General features: G+C 34.3%; 1 non-coding gene across 1 annotated transcript; it reads right to left on the bottom strand.

The window, feature by feature from the left end:
• Positions 1-16,455: 16,455 nt before the first annotated feature.
• Positions 16,456-16,562, bottom strand: LOC142175060 (small nucleolar RNA R71). Its single transcript, XR_012704250.1, has one exon. It is a non-coding gene; the product is annotated as a small nucleolar RNA R71 (small nucleolar RNA).
• Positions 16,563-18,468: the final 1,906 nt, after the last annotated feature.

The following is an 18,468-nucleotide window of genomic DNA, read 5'->3' as shown; positions in this document are numbered from 1 at the left end:
CTTAGCGTCTTGGTTTGGAGATTATGTGATCCACCCTCGTCTTTCTTCCTTTTAGGGACATATTGGAGCGCGGGACTTACTTTCTTTCCATAAGACGCAATACCCACTTTATGAGATTTACTCACGTTGGCGGGTACCTCCTCAGTAACAGTTTTGGCTTTACCAATAGTCACATCAGCTCTTTCAGTTATGGGTTCGTCAATCTTGCTTTTCGTACAATCATCAACTTTCAACTCCTTCATAATGCGGTTCTTCAAGTAGAACTTTGCATCGGCAAAGTGTGACTCAGCCTCGGTGAATGGATCATCATCAACAACTATCGTCTTCTCGACTTCACCCTCGTAGTATTTTAAACATTGATGGTCGGTAGATGGAACAACTTTATTCTCATGAATCCAAGGCCTCCCAAACAAAACATTGTATGAAGTCTTCGCGTAGATCACATGCAGCCATGCACTTGATTGCATATCTTCAATAGTGATTCCCAGCCTGATCGCGCCTATGGCTCTTTGCCCCCCTTGGTTGAATCCTTGGATCATCATACGACTTTCTGAGAGTTCGTTCATGGGAATACCAAGTTCTTTCACAGTATGGATTGGCAAAGTGTTCACTGAGGATCCTCCATCAACCAAAATCCGATTTACCCTTTCATCGCACATATAGCCAACCAGGTACAATGGGCGGTTATGAGGAGTGTCACCTAGCAAAAAATCGTCATTTGTGAACGTGACCTTTTCCTCACAAGCATTAACTTCTTGAGGAGTGGACTCGATGGGCTTTTTCGAAGATGGTGCCAATGGTAGGTCATCACTCTTTTCTTCCCCTTTGTCAGCATGGCAACAAGAGGCATCAATGCCCTCATGGGAAATCTTCGTGCGAAACCAACTTGGTAAAAACTCCTCCATGGTCAATGGATTTCGTGGCTTTTGACGGTGGTGCATCTCCACTTTTGCTTTCTTCAAATGCCTAACTGGATTCTTTTTTATTGGTCTTTTTACCATCATCTTCCTTGTTGGTTGTTCCACTGATTCTTTTTGTGGGCTCCTTTTGTGGCGCCTACGACGAGTCACCAACGTCCAACCTTCATCATCATCAGGTTGGTTGACTTCAGCTTTGTGGCTCTCCAGTAATTCTTCATTTTTACTTTCTTTAAAATCACATAATTCATCCGGACTGAATGAGCCAAAGGTGATAGAGACTTGGTTTGCGCTTGCTTTCTCATCTTCAAGCACGATCTTCTTTGTGCGAGCCAAGTCCATGACTTTATCCTTGAAGACAAAGCACTTCTCTAGAGGGTGGCTTACAAATCGGTGATATTTGCAGTAGTTTGGGTCATTTGTTTTCCCAACTTCATATCCGGAAGCTCGATGAGATTTAACTCGAGGAGTTCTTCAAAAATGGCTGGAACATCAGAATCCAGGAATGGGTACTCTTTATCTTGCATTTCTTTTAGAGTCAGCTTCCCACTTGGCTTATCTTGAAACGAATTGGATTTCATACTCTTCTTCTTGCTCTCCTTCGTCGTGAACTTCACAAGTGACGTATTGATATTTATAGCCTCTTTGCTTTCAGACTTGGGTACGAACTTTCCCATTTCCTGACTTTTTCTTGTCATTCACTTTGCGAGGTTCATAGATGGGCAACCTTTCATTTCCAGCGGAGGCCATGCTCAATTCCATGTCATGGGCACGATTTGCAAGTTCTTCAAATGTGCCAGGCTTGATACCTTGCAAGATGTAGCGCAATCCCCAATGCATGCCTTGGATGCACATCTCTATGCCCGAAGCTTCACTATGCCCGTCTTTGCAGTTGAGGCTTGAATTCTTCCATCGATTGATAAAGTCGATAACTAGTTCCCCCTTTCGTTGACGATTATTTGTAAGTTCTATCATACTCACAGTACGTCTCGTACTATAAAAGCGATTGAGGAACTCTTGCTCTAGTTGATCCCAACTGTCGATAGATCTAGCCTCGAGGTCCATGTACCAGTCAAAAACGTTTCCTTTTAGCGAGCGGACAAACTGCTTGATGAGGTAATCTCCATAAGTCCTAGCATTGTTGCACGTCTCCACGAAGTGCGCAATATGTTGCTTTGGATTACCTTTACCATCAAACTGTTGAAACTTCGGAGGTTGATAGCCAGCAGGCATCTTCAACATATCGACCCTTGCAGTGTACGGCTTTGCATATGTAAGGGAAGATTTGGCAACAACTTCATATTTGTTCTTAATGGTTCCTTCGATGAACTTCTTCAGTTGGTCGATTGGAATCATCCCTTCAGATGAGACAAGGATAGCCTTAGTGGATGCTGCTTGTCTTGGAGGAGAGTCACTCTCTAGAACTTCTGGGAGCTTGCCGGGTGCATGGGTGGATTCTTCTTCCATCAAGATTCCCACCCTGTCTGTTAGCTTATCAATTCTAGCCTCTTGATTTTGCATGCATTTGGTCAAGCCAGTGATTGCTTCCATCAAGTTTGCCAACTGCTCCTCTACGGATGAAGTATTTGTCACCATAGCTTGCATGATTGTCGTGGACGACGGAGAGTAGCATGGATTTTCGCACAGATTGATCCTTGATTGGCTTATTCTATGTAGTGTAAGTGGGGAGGATCCATCACTTGAAGCATCATCATATTCCTTCATAGCAGAGTGCTTGGATCCGGAGAGGTCAAGTAGAGCAAGAGTTTTCTTGATCTTTTCAGCAACATCGTTTCCACCTTCAGATGCGTTTGTGGAAGATCTTGCTCCTTTTGAGGATGAAGATCCGAAAACAGGGGTTGACGTGGATGGCACTTGGGGTGTTTGTTGTCCTAAAGAGGTTGCTTTTCTCCTCGTAATTGGTCCAAAGCTTCCAAAGGTAACATCGAGGATGCTTTCCACATCAGCATAGAACCTGGAGTTAGCAACCTTGGTGAAAGTTGAACCGGAGTTGATTTTCTTTGAAGCCATTTCAATGTTGTTGGTATTTGGTGAATGAAAAGTTGAGATAAGAGGTAGAGATTGTCCCATTAGGCGTGCCAGAATTTGTAGACAATAAATTGCGTCGAGAAAATAAAATCAAGACTGAAAATATCGCAACAATCGTAGTATTTTATTTCAAATATTTGAGTGTTACAATCTCTATGAATCCTCTGATTCTTCTTTTCAATAGTAAATAAATTCAAGGGCCTTTGAGCTTGATCTTGAATCTATATTTGTTTCCACGAACAATGATCTTGTTCTTGAGCTTGATTGCTTGAACTTGATCTTGATTCGTTCTTGAGCTTGAACTTAATTTGTTCTTCGTTCTTGAGCTTGAACTTGATTTGTTCTTCGTTCTTGAGCTTGAACTTGATTTCTTGAAATTGAACTTGAAGCTTGAAACTTGTGGAGGAATTTGCAGCGTTTGATCCACGAGCTCTTTCTTGCTTCTTGTTATAACTTCTGGTGTCTTTTCTGAGTTATGAAGACCCCTATTTATAGTTGTGGAAGGGAAGAGTTGTGATAAGAACAAACTCTTTCCGACCAATCAAATTGAAGTGTGACATGGCCGCATTTGATTGGCCAGAACATGTCACTTGCATACGTGGCGCGATTTCATTGGCCTTTTAGTGTGACTGGACATGCCTTGTCAATTTGACGTGGCGTAATCCTATTGCCTCTTCTGTTTGACTTGGCGTGCTACGTCATTTGACACGTGGCACCAAACTGAGCCTCTAGGAAGATGACATCTTGGGCTTAATAAAGTAGGCTCATCGTCTGTAGCCCAACTAAATGGGCTAGCGTAGTCAATATTTATTGGACTTATATAATTAATTTAATTATATTAGCCCATAATATTTATTTGGACTATATATTTAAAATGATCCAAATAATTCTATTGAATTTATATTCAATAAAATTTGCATGCCTACACAAACATAAACTATGTATAAATAAATGTCCTATATAGATTAGAAGGTAAGTTGACGTGGACGCAAGCTAGGTTCAGACTCAAGGTCCATACAAAAGAACCTTGTCCTTTTTAGGCGTATTTCAACTCAGGAATTTCATATGCATTTTCAAATATATGCAAACATGTGGATAGTAATCATGCTTTTGTTTCACAATTATATAGCCGCATCAAGATCCATGTTTATAAGTTATGTATTAAAATTGAACATTTATCAATGTGTCACTAAAATCTACCCGTGGACAAAAATTTTTAACGCACCAATATTCGATGTTTTTACTTTCACGATGGCACTAACAAATTTTTAATACTTGTGGGCTAATTAAGAAATAAAAAATGTTTTCTATTCCAGCCTAATTATACATAAAAAAATATATAAAACCACTCTGTGGGGTAGAGTTAATACATTTTTATATTTAATTACAATTTGATGTCTTTTATTCTAGATGTGATGAATAAACTACAAGGCGCTTAACCTATTGTTTAGCTAGACAAACATGTTAAACTAAGTAATTATTTATAATTGCACTAAAATCTTCATATATGTGACTTTTAAAACATATCCTTAATGTTAGACAGGTAAATTTTCTTTATGACTATGGAAAGGTCAAATTCTGAGATAGCTAGTAAAGATTGAACTTCATTCAAATGAAGCTTTATTTTCAAATTGAATGTCTAAAATGATATTTATAATTAAATAAAAAATCACTATTAATTATTTTATTCAAAACTAAAAGATTATTCTTTGGATGGATCGCCAAAAAACTATATTCCAAATTCATGAATCACGCGGCTGTCCCTAGACTCCAAATATATATATCACCTCTCAACATTGAGACATTCTATATGGCTTTATTTATAAGAAAGAATGCCACATATATGATGTCAGTTTCATACAACATACTTAATTCCCACAATAACAGATGGCTGGAGAAGAAAGCAAGATCAGAATTATGATGCCAATTTTATACAAAATAAAAGAAAGCCAAAGAAGCACTAATCATGGCTCGTTTCACATTAAGCTTTGACTTTATGTAATCCTTCCTACATTTTTTTCTCCCTTCTGATGTACCATATAATGTACGAATAACGTTGAAAATACCAAAAAATTGAAGCTAAAGCACCACGTGAGGCGTGGCGGAATTAAAGGTGTTAAACGGGCTGGGTTGGACTGGTTCCGGACTAGCCCAGACCGGTAGAACCCGGAATCGGTCCGGACCGGTAATAAGGGGTTGGGCTAGACTAGGTAGGGGGGTTGGCTCTGTTTAGTTGGCTCAAACGGGTAACCGGAGCTGGTTGAACCCGGTAGAGTGAATAGTACCTCTTACCGGGTTAACTAGCCCGGTTCAAACGGCTATTTTTTTTTAATTTTTCGAACTGGTGGGCCCACAGGCCGTTGGCAACGGTCAGACCATGTTTTGGTCCGTTGGCCAACGGAAATATTGCACAAATAGCCTATTTTTTTTTTAATTTTTAACCGTTTTTCAATTTACAAAACTAACCTTCTTTAAAACTATAAATACCCTCCCTCTTCTTCATTTCTTCACTCAATACTCATTTCTCAATCTCAATTTCTCTCATTCTCTCATTCTCCAATTTGCAAGACTTCAAGTCTTCAATCTAATTTTATTTGGCTCTCTTTTCTTGAATTTAATTTATCGTGTTTTGTCCTTTCGGAATTTGAAGTTTTAACTTGGAACAATTGAAGTTCAAAATTGAAATACTTGCTTGACGTTTGTTCGTGGTAACATCGGGATTGCCTAATCAAGTGCTCAATTTATTGTCGAATTCGGTGCACTCCCGCCAACTCTTTATGTTTCCGAATCATCGCCTAATGATAATTTAGATATAGATTATGAACAATTACAGGGAGATTTTGGAATAGAAGATAATGAAATAGGAATGGAAGATAAGATACCAGCTACACCTACTAGTGATGGAGTTGGTAGTGTTGGGGTTGCTACAAGAGGTGGTGGTCGTGGCACTAGAAGTAGACCACCTGTGGCTCCGACTACTAATCGTATAAAAAGAAGTAAGGTTTGGAATTTTTTTAAAATAATAGAAGGTACTGATAGAGTTAAATGCAAACTTTGTAAAAGTGATTTTAAACATTTGACTGAAGGAAATTTAGGGGGGACTGGGACGCTTAGTAGACATATGAGAACTGAGCATCCCATAGAATGGGGCGCTGATGGTGATGGAAATCAAACAACTCTTTAACCTACTACTGGAGGTCTAGTGAAATATTATAAAATAAAGGATCGTGAGGAGTTAGCAAAAATGATTGCTTTGGGTTGTCTACCTTTTCTTTTCCTTCTTCATCATATCTTATTATGTATATTCAAAGGATTTGCAATCCTTTATTTTAAGGTATCCCTAGAAGTACTTGTAGAGCTGATGTCTTTAGACTTTATGAACAATATCAAACATACATACATTATTTGTTTAGCCACCTTTCTTGTAGAGTTTGTCTAACTTCTGATATTGGCCATGCTGTTAATGGAAATAATTATTTGACAATTACATGTCATTGGATATATGATGCTACTTGTATGCAAAAACGTATTATCGCTTTTAGATATGATGAAGATCAGAGTCATACTGCTGCGTTTATAAGTAGTACTATTTGTGAAATTGTTGAATTTTATAATCTAAAACAAAAAGTATTGTGTATGTCTTTTGATAATGCTTCTAACAATAATGCCGCAATTTCAATATTAAAATTGCATTTGCAACCACCTCTTGCTGAAATTTTTCATGTTAGGTGTGCATGTCATATTTATAATTTAATTGTTAAAAGTGGCCTTGATTTATTTTCAACTAAGATTACTCATGTTAGAAGAGCAGTTGGTGTTATTCAAGGAAATAAAAGACAATCTAAAATAAAGGAATTTAAGAATAAGTGTGTCCAGTATAACCTTAAACCCAGATTCATGCCAGACGAAATTGTTACTAGATGGAATTATACATATATATTTTTAAAATGTTGCTACAAATATAGATTCCCAATAACTGAAGTTGCTAATGCGCATTGTACTGATCCAAACCGTATGTTAACAAGTGGTACTTGGGAGGTCATTAATGATGTTGTTAAATTTTTACATAAATTTTATACAGCTACTGTTGAGTTTTCTGGAGCATATTACCCTACTGTTACTATGGCTTTAGTACATATAGCTGAAATTTCTTTTCTACTCTTTGAATTTAAGAAGAAAGAAAAATATAGGGATGTTGTTGAAAAAATGCAAGCAAAATTCAAAAAATATTTCTTTCCAATTCTTCCGATTTACTTAATTGATGTTGTTTTAAATCCTTCTATTAAGATGTCTGATTTTCACCAATTAATGAATGCTTTATACACTTATATGGAGATTGGACCAACTGAAATCCCAGATTTATATACTTGTATGAACAAGCTAAATGAATATTTACAACAATTATATAATTATTATGCAAATGTAATTGATGATGCTGCTCTTAATGTAAGCAATGTTAATCCCACTATGCACTGTACCACTTCTGCTACTGTGGATGATGAAGAAGGCCTTGATAGTTTTAATATTTTTTCTACATTTTCTAAAACTCAAACCAGTAGCAGGAACATTGATGAACTTCAATTCTACTTGCAGAAGCAAAAAGAGCCTCGTACAAAGGAATTTTCACCGTTGGGATGGTGGCATGAGAATGGAAAGCAATTTCCTTTTCTTTTCGCTATGGCTCGGGATGTGCTGAATGTGCCAATTTCTACTGTTGCATCAGAGAGTACATTTAGCCAAGCAAAACAACAACTTGGAGATACCCGCCACTCATTGGAGAGCAATGCTTTAGAAGTTTTAGTATGTTTCAGAGATTGGATTAGATCGGAACAAAGAAATCAAGGACGTGAAGATGTTGATAGCCTAGAAGACGAGGAACTTGGAGATATATTAACACATGATAACTCATTTGAATTTAACACTCCAGAAGAAGGTCAATCAGTTCATATTGATTATGATGAACTTACTAAGGCAATGCAAACCTTTTGAATTTACTATTTTACTTGTTGAAAAAAATGTATACCTTTCAATTTGTAAGTTTGAAACTTTGAATTAAGAAATAAAAGTAGCACTTGCAATAAGTGCAATTTTTTCCCATCTTCTTTGTATTCTTTATGTTAGTACTTTGTATTAACATAACTTACAATATTTATACAAAATTCCAAAAAAAATAAATTAAAATTACACTAAATCCGGCCCGCCCCCCTCAACTTGTAACCCGTACGGTTCAGTTTTTAACCGGATGAACCCGAACCCATTAAACCCGTTAAGGACCAACCCGGAACCGGTCCGGACCGTAACCCGTACGAGTCCAAAAAATGGAGGCCCGTCCCGGCCCGGTTAGCCCGTTAAACACCTTTAGGCGGAATGTAGAAGCGGATCCAGTATTGAAAGTCTATGGGTTCAATTTTAAGGTTTTTAGTAGGGATAAACAACGAAAACCAACAAATCGCACCAACCCGATAATCCGAGTCAAACCGAGAAAAAAAACCCGACTATGGTTTGGTGTTGGAAAACAAAACCCGACCATAAGTGGTTTGGTTTGGTTTAACTAAAGAAAGTCAAACCGAAACCAAACCAACCCGACATTACATATATAGAAATTTTAGATATATTTAATATATAAATATACTTATTGTGATGTAATTTAAAAATATTTCTTAAAAATTTTTCATAATTTTATCTTTTAAGATATTATTTCAAGGTTGGACTTAGAACTTTTGAATGTTCCAATAAGTTTTATAGCCATTAATATTAATAACTTAAATAATGTTAACAAAAGCCCAAACTAAAATCAAATCAATACTAATGCTAACAAACGACATTCAATTCAATACTACGAACCATAATGTATTGAATATCTATTTTTTTTTGTTTTGCAATAATTTAGATAAAAATGCATAACCTATTTTTATTTTTTCTTCAGCATTTAGTCATGTAATTAATACTCCCTTATTAGTCTACTTATTTTAGCATGACTTAGTACTTTTAGATTATGTTTGTTTTTATTATGGCTTTTAAATTAACAATAATTATATTACATAATTTTATTGTCTTTATTGTTGAATATTTTAGGATAATTCCATGACACATCTCATATTTTGTATTATTTTCTTTGAAAATACCTTATGTAATTGTATCTTAATAGGATTAACGAAATATTTTGAGCACAAATTATATATTTTGTGCTACAAAGATTTTACCGGAAAAAAAAATCCGAAAACCCCCGAATAACCCAAAAAAATCGAGATTGAAAAACCCGATTTTTATTGGTATGGTTTGGTCTTTAGATTTAATAACCCTACACAATTTGTTTGATTTGGTAATTGCAAAATCCGAACCAACCCGAACTATGTACATCCCTAGTTTTTAGTATTGAACCCATTATATTTTTAAAGATATGGGTTCAGATCTACTATTTGTTCCAACTTTAGTAAATTTTTACGCATAAATTTATATTTCACGTCGAAAGTTATGGGTTCAACTGAACCCGGGTATTTACCTTACATCCACCTCCGGTGGAATGGATGTCATTCGTTCACTCTTAATCAGTAACTAGTATTAGTACCCGCGCGGATGCGCGAACACTAATCATGTCAAATATTTAAGTTATTTGGATTGTATGTAAATAATCTTAAAATTTACACTTTTTCAATAAATATAGATAATTATTATGTATTAACCACATGAAAAAAATTAACAATTTCTTTTATTTTTCTTTTTTGATATCATTCGTGCCAGTGTCATTGGATCCTAAAAATAGTGAGGAAGCAAAATAATAACCCATATTTATGACAAAACAATCAAATGTTGAGAAAATGAATGACTTTTTGGATAAGACTTAACTCTTTTACTACTACTTGTACTCTTATTTGGTGCGTTGATATCTTTAAAAAAATATTTCTTTCTTAAAATTTCAGTTTCTAAAATATTATTTTTCAATAATAATTATTTTTATAATGATATAATTGAAAGCATTATTCTTAATTCAAAACTCATTTTAGTTGGCTATCTAAAAATATAAAAATTCTTTAGCTAGTGAATTTTTTTTACTCCATTTTGATATATGATATTAACCATATTAAATATCTGAGTTATTTGAATTATATGTAAATAACCTTAACATTTAAACCTTCTAAATAATTATAGATAATCGTCAGATATTAATTAAAAAAACACTATATGAAAAAAGACTAACATTTTCTCAATTCTCGTAGTGATAATTTTATTTTTGCACTATTCTCATAGGTGTCATTGGAACCTAAAAATAGTTACAAAGTGAAATGATAACTCATATTTATGGCAAAACACAAAGGCTGACACGATATAAGCGGTTCTTTGATTACGACGTGACTCTTATACTACGACTTGAACTCTTATTTGGTATGATTTAATCTTTCAAAAAATATTTCTATTTCGAAATTTCAATTTCTAAAACTTTATATATTTTATAATAACGATTATCTTTATAAGGATGCAAGTGAAGATATTATCCTTAATTTAAAATTTATTTTAATCGGCTATCTAAAAATTTAAATGACTCCTTGTCCAGATTTATTTAAGTATGATTCCACTTTAAGTTTATCGATATCTCTAGCCCTAGAATTTGAATTTTAATACCCTATATATACAAAAAAAAGTTTGTTTTTTGAATCATTAAATGTTAAATTAGTTGATTATTATTATAAAATATTGCATATATTATCTTAAAATTATCAAGTAGTTTACTTTTCGACACCATACTTGGCTTAACCTCAATGCAAACTACTCAAATTGCATTCCAATTCAAATTTGAAAATCATATCAGTTTGTTAGTAATAATGTACATAATGTAAATTAAAAAAAATATTCTAAGATATCCTTATCTTATAATCTATGTATTTGAGTTAAAAAAAAATATTTAAAATCGATGAGATTAACTTTCAAATTTTTTATACTCAACAAAGATGAAACATAAGAAGAAATTTGTTGTCATCTTTTATTTCTTGTTTTTAGATCTTTCTAACATTTTTTTAATATTTATTTTTTTATATTATTTTTTATGTTATTATTTCTTTTGTTAAAAAAATTAATTTATTTCACTATAAAAGGATTAGTTTTAATAAAATTGTCTACATATGAACTTTAATTATATTTTTAGTCTTTAGTTGAAATTCTTTCAGATTTTTCTTTTGGCTTTATCTAATTAGCCTAAATAGGTGCTCACCCGACCACTTAAATTAAAAAATTGAATGATGTGTAATTTATATATAATCCATATATAATATGTGTATAATCGTGTGTTGTCGGTATATCATCTATTTATATTAGCTATAAAAAGTAAACAATAAATATGGCCAGATATTATGTACATATTCCATAAGATTTCGATTTTTTGAGTTTATCCATGATATAACTTCTATTATAATAATTTTAAAACTCTCTACTAATGTTTAAAAATATCCTATATTTTTATTATCTTTGAATTAAAAAAAGTAAAGAGTTTTTTCGAAATAATTATTTTACATTTTAAAAAAAAAAATTCACGTCATACTAATGTTTTCTTTATATATACTCTTTGTTACACTTAAAAGTCGCTCTAGAAACTATCAATTAGAAATCGATTTCTCTCTTGTTGAGTTTGAAAAAAGAAAAACCTTTCACATAATCTAATGATTCAAAACTAATATTCTTCAACGAAAAAAATATTATACCCTTGCAATACCGGCTTGACTACAGCTAAATGAAGGGGTTTCAGCTTATACCCTTCAATTCCTTGAATATGCTAAATTGAAATTAATGATAGCAATTTAATAGCTAAAGTTTTGTTATTTGTTTGATATCCATTTATGCAAATTGACTCTTCAAACAAATATTCTTCAAGAAGAAAAAAGAAATAACTTTTTTTTAATATGGACTGATTTTGTGATGTTTCTTTCTCCAGCATGTATGTTTACTTTATTCTATATGTAAGTAAACTTTTATTTGGTTTTGTAAATTCTTTTATGTTATTTAGATAAATATAAACGTGTACCCTATATATTGCATTTATTTTAAAAGAATTTCATTTTATTCAAATCTAGCTATAATGTTTCAAAGAACTATACTTAAAGGATTTTAAATGTGAAAAAGTTTTATAGTTATATGGAGTAGTTTTTTTTTTGTTGCTAGAGGCGAAGTAATATTTAAATAATTATAAAAAATAACAAAATTTCCTAACATGATTGCATATGATCATTAACCGAATTAAGTATGATAACATGTTACTAACATGATTGCATATGATCATTAACCGAATTAAGTATGATAACATGATAAAAAAAGATAAATTTTAGTTTTAATTTAAATTCGAATTTTAGAACTTTATCTATAAACTCAAAATTATATTTGTATTTAACTAAAATAGTCAAATATAGAATAAAGTTACCATATACTATTGACATTTATTAGCTTGCCACTTGACTTAACCATAATGTCAATTATATATGGTAACTTTCTTGTTTTATTTTTAATTTAAATTCGAATTTTAGAACTTTATCTATAAATTCAAAATTATCTTTTAATTTAAATTCCGTATATATATAAAAAAAAACTAAAATAGTCAAATATAGAATAAAGTTACCATATACTATGGACATTTATTAGCTTGCCACTTGGCTTAACCATAATGTGAACAATATATGATAACTTTCTTGCTTTAATATATATATAGATTTCAAGTTCGAACTTTAAAAATGGAGAGAAACATCTGATAGTGAACGCTTCCCTCTTCGCGCTGAAAATCTTAATTAATCAGATTAACAAATTCTAAACAAATAATATCAATATATATTCTGACCAAATGATTTTATGTCCGTGCGCGCCAGTGTGTATGTACGTATATATACTACTTGTATCTATGGACGTACGTTGCACGTTAATAATGGCACGTGATGGTTTAACCATTTTAATCATCTGAAAACCAAAAAATATTATTACATTAGTATAATACGTGAACTCAAAATAAAAGGACATCATCAGAACTTACACAAATGATCAATTTAGTCATGTTAGTTAGATAATTACATATTGTAATTTAAAAGTATTTAAATTTGATGGTATCTTACCGAACACTTCTTTGTAGATGATTTTTTGTGTGTATGTTTCCTTCTAATGCTTTGATTGCTTTGCCATAACCGGAACTCTTGTTGTCGATATTGATATTCTTCTTTAAAGTGCAATATACAGTTGTTCGTGCAAGAAAACATATATTGCGATAAAAATAGTCCAGTATTTAGAATGTTTGTCCTTGTGCTTTATTTATTATAATTACAAAACACAAACATACTGAAAATTATTTTCACACAAATTTAAAAGGATATTCTTTAGTTTCGGAAGACAAAAGTTGAATTCGAGGATAAAAATATACTTAGAAGCACATTGACCAGTGTAATAATTTTTGCATGTAAGAAGTTATTGTCAAAACTTCTATATACCATCTATATTTTTAAATATTTTCTTAGTTGTTTAATAATTTGATGTATTTTTCAATATTACACGAAAAATTAATTAAAAATATATTATTTGAGTAGGAAAACAGTTTAAATATAATATAAAAATATATAATAGGGATTTTTTTCTTAAGTTCGACGGTTTATGCAGTCCATTTAATATTACTTTTATTTTCTCTTAGTATTGGATATTATGGAGTGGTAATGTACTGTCAATATGGAGGATTCTTATGAAATTAATTTTATTAAACCTTCCTACATATTTTTAATAAGAATTTAATAGATAAAATTTATTAATTATAACGTATTAAATATTTAAAAATTAACATAGAAGGTCTTGTAATCCAAAAAAATGTATTATTTTAGTTATGTTCTTTCTCTATAAGTTCTTCTATTTAATATTTTAGGACTATTTTGGTCTATCAATATTGTATTCGTGCTTTTACAATAATATAGGCTCTCCTTTTTCTAAATATATTCGGGCAATATAATACATTCTCAAATTAAATTAGTAATAGCACATTATAATACGTTTTCAAATTAAATTAGTAATAGAAATTTTTAAGAAGTATATCCTAAAAGTAATAGGATTATATGACTAAAAATATGTCTCTATCCCGAAAGTAATTATACTAATGGGAAACCTATTGTGTTCATAAAGGTATTAGGTTTACATGCTAACATGTAGTGTTATAGGTCTATGCTCTAAATTAATTATACTGATAGGATTCCTAAAGGTAAGCATGTAGGATTCCTAACTTGTAGTATTATGTCCTAAAACTAATAGGATTACAAATGTCTAGAATTTTGATTATATCCTTTTATTGTGAGTTATTATGCTTAATATTATAAGATTATTTTAGTAAACCGACATTATGTTCGTACTATTATAATAACTAGTCTCTATGCTCGTGCGTTGCACGAATATTTTATGTCGAATATAATACGCATAAAAAAAATAATAAGCTTTCAAATGCATAAATATTAATTATAGAAATTTTACACAATCAAAGACTGGCATCGCAAGTTATATGATAATAGGTGAATTGGACTATAATTAGGCCCTAAAGAATCACCTTCTTGTATAGGTTTTATGGTAAAAAGTGATAACAAAATGCTCTGATTAGTGCTTTTCATGCTTTGCAGGCTATATACAATAAAACAAGTCTATGGAGTACTTTTGGGATCAATTACGGAGAAAAAGAGGCCAATCCTACAATATCCGCTAAGTGCACCACGCGAAGGCAGCAAAACCAGAACTGGAGATGGACTGCCGCGGTCCCGGCGTAACCACGATCGGACCGCGGCAGAAGGCTGTTGCGGATTCTGAGAGGCTAGTTGGACGCGGTCCTGGCCTAACCGCGGTAAGACCGCGATAGGAAGCGGAAAATTGAGGGACTGAAGTGCAAAAAAAATACGGAATTTTTAGCCCAAAACCCCATATTAAACAATAGAACTCGTCGAAGGGAGGCTTGTAATGTTTTATAGAGTACTTTGGCAAGAAAACAAGTGTGAGAGATCACCCAAAACATCATATTTTCTTCTTCTCTTTATTTTTCTGGCAATTTTGATCATGAATATTTTCATAGTTTATTTACCCATTGTCATGAGTAGATAAATCCTTTGTCTAGGGTTTTTGATGGAACCTATTGAAAGATGAACTTCTTGATTATGTTAATATAGTTTGCCAGTTTAATCTCTATTTGTTCAACTACGTGTTTGTTGTAGTTAATTGACATGATCCTCAATTAGCTGTGCCTAATTAGTGTGCATAACTCGGGAGAGAGTGCATATTTAGGTAATTGTTGAACAACATCACTCCCAAAGTATAAGAGGGATCTATAACTGCGGGTTTAAAGGCGGGATTAGGGATAACGAAGTCTTGAGTGCAATCTAAAGTGAACTGTAATAAACAAAGCCAACTAGCGTATCTCGGGAGAGTGCGTTTAGTAAATTATCGTGATTACTCGGGAGAGATTCACGGTAAAAAGAGTATTCATGATTGATAGAGATGTGTTGGTAAATCTATATGAAACATAAACAGAAGGGATTCCATCAATAGGGGAAATCACTACCTTAGAACCTTCTCATTAATTGTTCACAACTTAAGCATATTTAGTTTACAACTGTTTATTGACTTTCAATCTTAGTTATTAAATATACCATCAACTGTTATTCACAACGTTTGGGGAAATTGATTCTAAAGAATTTAGTAAGTCCAACAAAAGTAATTGATAGGTTAATTCTCTGTGGATTCGACTCTGGGCATAAATACTCAGGTTATATTTGCAACGTCCGCATTGTCCTTTTATAAGGCATAGTTGGGCGTGATCAAATTTTGGCGCCGTTGCCGGGGAATTAACGGTGTTATCAATTACAATTGAAAGAAGTACAAAATTCTTATTGTAGTCATTTTTTCTCAATACCCAATTTTTACATTGAAATTTTAACGTTTGTTGACTTGGTTGCACAGGTGCATGCCTAGAAACTCATCGAGATCTGGTGAAGTATTTGAAGCATTATCAGATCCCGAGAAAGTTTTCAAGGCCTTGAATCGGGCTAATCGGAAAAACAAACAACAACCAACAACTGCACAATTCGAAGCAGTCATGGGGGATCACGAGGAAAACCCAGCGGTACCAATAGTGCCAGAGGCTGCTCTCTATGACTGGGCACAACCCACAGCTGAAAATCTGTCCATAGCCATTGTAGTGCCGCAGATACAGGCTGAGTCATTCCAAATTACGAATAACATGCTGCACTTGTTGTAGAACAAGGGACTATTTTCGGGGTCGCAAGTCGAAGATCCTCAGCAGCACTTGAGGAACTTCCTCTCTATCTGCAAAACCCAAAGGCAACCCAACATAACTCCTGAAGCAATCAAGCTGTTATTGATTCCATTCTCAGTGACAGGAACTGCCCAGACTTGGCTAAACTCACTTCCCATAAATTCTATAACAACTTGGGATGAGTTAGTCAGGCAATTCCATAGCAAGTTCCACCCACCCAATAATACTGCTCAACAAATTGATGAAATTTTGAGTTTTAAACAGAGACCAATGGAGACACTGCATGAAACATGGGAGCGCTTTAAAGGGATGCTGGTTATATGCCCGCACCATGGTATTCCAGATCTGATGTTGGGGCAGTGGTTTTACATGGGATTGTCAGATAGCGTGAAGAACATTGTATGCTTCAGCTGGTGGAGCATTTTTGAGCAAAACATGGAAAGAAGGCCAGAGTCTGCTTGACAAGATGGCACAAAATTCGGGATGGACAACCATGAATGCACCTATCACTCCAGTGGTTCACTCAGTGCCCTTAGATCCATCCAACTCTATGGCTGAAAATATGGCCACCTTATTGACACAGATGAGTATACTCACCAAAAAGGTGGAAGAGTCAGGGCAGAAGCAGTAGGTACATATCGTAGATACTACCAATGGGGGCTTGTGTGCATCTTGCATTAGTCAGCCAATCGATAACCAATGGAATGCAGAACATGATCATCACCGCTACCCTGAAGACATGAATTATGTGTCTAATTATGGAGGCCAGAGACAGGGTGGTCAGAATTGGGGCCAACAAAATCAGCAATACAGGCCAATCCATCCACAGTTCAACAATGGAAACATGAGAGGTATGAGACCCCCTAACAATATGGCACCTTACCCAAGGTCACATGGATATAATAATCTGAATTAACAGCAGGGGTATCACCCTCCTCAGCAGCAGCATGGTGGAAGGCAGGAAGATGGGTTTGCTAGACTCGAGGCAATGATGCATTAGGTTATTGGGTCTAATGCAAAGATTAATGAGAGAGTGGATGCACATGATGGAACAATCAAGAATATTAAAGTGCAGGTGAGCCAAATTTCTATGTCTCTGAACAATCGTCCTCATGGGACACTACCTGCAGACACCCAGATAAATCCAAAAGATCAAGGCCCAAAGCAGCTGATGGCGGTAAGTCTACGTAATGGCAGAGATCTGGATGTAGATCAAGAGAGGGCTCGAGAAACTAGACAAGTTGAGACACTTATACCAGTGCCCATTGAGCTGGATGAGTCAACGAAACTGACGGAGGTGCCAGTCCAGCCTGCCCAGGAAGAAAATAGCATTTAGAATGCGACCGAGAAAAAAGCTGAGATAGTCCAGGAACTAGTAGTTGATGTAGCAGCTGATAAGGATCAATCCCAGTTGATTGGGAAGAAGAGACCTCTTGCACCTTTCCCTCAGAGGCTGGCTAAGTACCAAAAGGAGGAACAATACAAGAAGTTCTTCGAAATGCTGAAACAAATCCAGGTAAACATACCATTGATTGAAGCTTTGAAGGAGATGCCTGGGTATGCAAAAATGATGAAGGACTTGATGTCCCGAAAGTTTTATTTCCAAGACTTGGCCACAGTTACTCTTACTCAGACATGTAGTACAGTGGTGACTAGACCAATTGCAAAAAAGCTGTCTAACCCAGGGAGCTTTACAATTCCATGCACTATTGGTAATTTTGCTTTTGCTAAAGCACTGTGTGATCTAGGGGCCAGCATCAATCTTATGCCCCTGGCGATTTACAAGAGGCTGGGCGTTGGAAGAGCTAGACCCACCTCTATGTTGTTACAGCTGGCTGACAGGACAGTGAAACAACCCTCTGGTATACTGGATGATGTGCTAATTCAGGTAGGGAAATTTGTGTTCCCTGCAGATTTTGTGATCTTAGACTGCAGAGTGGATGAAGAAATTCCCATAATTTTAGGAAGACCATTCTTGGCCACAGGGAGAGATCTCATTGAATGTGAAACCGGGGAGCTCAAGATAAGATTGAATGATGAGGAGATAACATTCAATGTGCATAAATCTATGAGGCGACCAAGTGAATTCGCCAATTGTTCTCTTATTGATGTTGTGGATGTAATCGTAGAGACTGATGATGAGGTGCTAGCCATTGAGGACCCCCTTGTTGCATGTTTAATGAATTTGGATGAGGTGAATGGAGAGGAACTGGTGGAATGGGTGTTGGCATTAGAGGGTAGAGA

Source organism: Nicotiana tabacum, chromosome 20 (assembly GCF_000715075.1).
Source record: "Nicotiana tabacum cultivar K326 chromosome 20, ASM71507v2, whole genome shotgun sequence".
In the NCBI taxonomy this organism is placed as follows: domain Eukaryota; kingdom Viridiplantae; phylum Streptophyta; class Magnoliopsida; order Solanales; family Solanaceae; genus Nicotiana; species Nicotiana tabacum.
This window is presented reverse-complemented; position numbering and strand designations above follow the sequence as displayed.